This window comes from Peromyscus maniculatus, chromosome 3 (genome assembly GCF_049852395.1).
Source record: "Peromyscus maniculatus bairdii isolate BWxNUB_F1_BW_parent chromosome 3, HU_Pman_BW_mat_3.1, whole genome shotgun sequence".
Classification (NCBI taxonomy): Eukaryota; Metazoa; Chordata; class Mammalia; order Rodentia; family Cricetidae; genus Peromyscus; species Peromyscus maniculatus.
In genome coordinates, this window is record NC_134854.1 from 109,021,901 (window position 1) to 109,024,721 (window position 2,821).

General features: G+C 45.5%; 1 long non-coding RNA gene across 1 annotated transcript; it reads left to right on the forward strand.

Annotated features, from left to right (window-relative positions):
* Nucleotides 1–367: 367 nt before the first annotated feature.
* LOC143272172 (uncharacterized) lies at nucleotides 368–1,607 on the forward strand. Its single transcript, XR_013049611.1, has 2 exons — nucleotides 368–415; nucleotides 1,280–1,607. It is a non-coding gene; the product is annotated as an uncharacterized LOC143272172 (long non-coding RNA).
* The last annotated feature ends 1,214 nt before the right edge of the window (nucleotides 1,608–2,821 follow it).

Genomic DNA, 2,821 nt, shown 5'->3' on the forward strand with positions numbered 1-2,821 from the left:
GAGAGGGACTACATGGACGCTACAGAGGGAAGGATGGGCCACGCTGGAAGGGCTGATGTCCCCCCTGCCCCCACTCCCAGAGAGGTTATGAGCCCGTGGGGGATGTGTCCAACCCCAGCTAGCACAGTGTGAATTGGGAGTGGAGAGGAGGGTTCCTTGCAAGGGGCCAGAAGCAGCGTCAGGAATGACGTGCATCTCAGGGCCACCCCCTTTGCTGTTTGAGGCTGGTCGTCTCCTTTGCTGGTGTCCTCCGGCAATGCTTCTGAGCTGTCTTTCTCTTGCGGTGACTCTTATATAAACACCCACACACACACACCCCCACACACACACACACATGCTGCAGTGCTGGGTGGAGCCCAGTCTGCATCACCAAGCTGAGCCACTGGCCACATTGATTCCTGTCTTCACCGTGCCGGTATAAGTATTTGTTCTGTAGTTAGCTGTTTGCTTTGTAAATGTAGTTCTTTTTCTTGTGGCTGTTTGGTTTTTACTTATTGTGGGAAATCAACAGTAGAAATATATATAAGCAAAATACATAGAAAGTAGAGAGACTCTGTCTGCAAGGACTTATCATCCAGCTTCATTTCTACCCTCAAACATTTGAAGGAGCCACAGGCATCCTCATTTAATCTGTATTTCAGTATGTATCTCCTTTTTACTGTTTATTTTTAAGAATGTCCAGGTTGGACTGGAACCCACTATGTGACCCAAACTGACCCTGAACTCATGGCACTCCTCCTGCCTCAGCTTCTTGTGTGCTGGGGTTGCAGGCGTATGCTGCCACACCCACCTGTTTGGATTTTTTTTTTTTATTGCTAGTACTTTGTGAGTATTGGAAAGGAATCCGTGTAGCCCAAGCTAGCCTCAGACTTCCTATGTAGTTGAGGATGACCTTGAATTCCTTATCCTCCTTCCCTGCCCTCCCAAGTGATGGGATAACAGGCATGTGCCACCCACCTGGATCTTCTTTACTTTCATAGCTGCTTTTTATTCTTTACATTTTAATTATTATTAGTGTGTGGTGTTTGTGTGGGAGCACACAGAGGTCAGAAGTCAGCTTTGTGGGGTCGTTTCTCCCCTTTCACCTTTATGTGGGTTCCTGGGGTTGAACTCAGGTGGCCAGGCTTGTGCTGCAAGCACCTTGGGACATCTCATCTGCCCCTTGATTTTTCATTTTAAATCCAGACTGCACATGAGAGAAAACAAAACGCTTGTAGTTTTCGACGTTCGACTTACTTTGCTTAATGTGGTCATCTCAGTTTTGTGCATTCTCCTGCAGGTGATACAGTTTCGTTCTTCATGGCTGACTACGGCTCCAGTGTGTATATACACCACACTTTCTCCGCCCATCCCCCGTTGTTAGGTACCTCGGCCGGCTCCACATCTTGGCTATTGTGAACAGTGCAGCAGTAGTCGTGCGTGCGTGTGAGCTGCCTCTGTGCTGTGCTTCCTTGAAACCCTTCAGGTGTGGATCCAGGGGCAGGAGAGCTGGAGTGCTGCATTTCCATTTACTTCATTTCTGAGAACAAACTTTGGTTGGATTTTTGAATACCAGACTTTTAAAAAGTTACCTATTAGGTCCTGAATAAAAACCCAGATGCTTCCTGTGTTCACCGGTCATTCATCAACACTCACACACAGTGTAGGATGTCTGCGTTAGGTAACAGAGGGCCAGGTCCAAGGGCACCTCTGACAGTGGCCAGTTACCACCGTACACTCCCTTTGTGTGACTATTCTGTCTTTGTAGCTTTTAAATCCCCATCTCTCACCCAGCCCAGGGGTAACTGTCCTCTCTCTAGTCTTCAGGAGCCCCTAAGAATTACTTTAGAATAAGACATGCAAAAGTAAAAAGACACATTTTTATAGGATAAGGCTGTGTGGGTCTAAAATGCACTACAAACATAATTTATTCAAAATCTGCTGTTTGTTTAGACTCTGTTCTCGACTCCAGTTTCTCTTCCTGCCCCCCTTTCTCCTTAGCCTCAGTCTGAAGCAGCGCTGTTACCTTCTCCTGTGTGGCCCCATGGCTATCCCTCCACCCTGAGCCAGTGTTCTCCATCATTTCCCGTCCCCAGAAGCACCCAGACTCTCCTCCTGAGCAGTGATGGCATGCCTGCCTCCTTAAGATGATCTTCCCAGGTCACTGAGCTTAGAACCAGGGCTCCTGCGTATTTGAGTGCATACCTGCGAAGCAGCTGCCCAGAAAGGGACATTGCAACCTTGGGACTAGCACTCCAGAGTTCTGCAAACCTTCAGAAATTAAAGGCAAAGCTGGAACCATAGCTCAAAGCTTTAGGGTGGTCTGTTATAAAATTAACCAACTTTACTATTAAAAAGCATTAAAAACCATAGCAACATCCAGGCAAGCTTTTGAGATGGTGCCGAACACTGCCTGCCTTTCTTCCTTTTCTTTCTTTCTTTCTTTCTTTCTTTCTTTCTTTCTTTCTTTCTTTCTTTCTTTCTTTCTTTCTTTCTTTCCTTCCTTCCTTCCTTCCTTCCTTCCTTCCTTCCTTCCTTTCTTTCTTTCTTTCTTTCTTTCTTTCTTTCTTTCTTTCTTTAACATCATTTAAACTTATTAAATTTATTAGAGGTGAATGTTTCCATGAGGTGCCGGGACTGAACTCAGGACCTCCTGCTTGCTACATGGGCGTTTCACCAGCTGAGCCCCTGTTCTTTTCTTTGTTTTTTTTTTTTTCTTTTTTTTATACTCTTTTTTTTAAAAGATTTATTTATTTATTAAAAGTATACAGTGTTCTGCCTGCTTGTATCCCTGCAGGTCAAACAAGTGTACCAGTTCTCATTACAGATGGTTGTGAGCCAC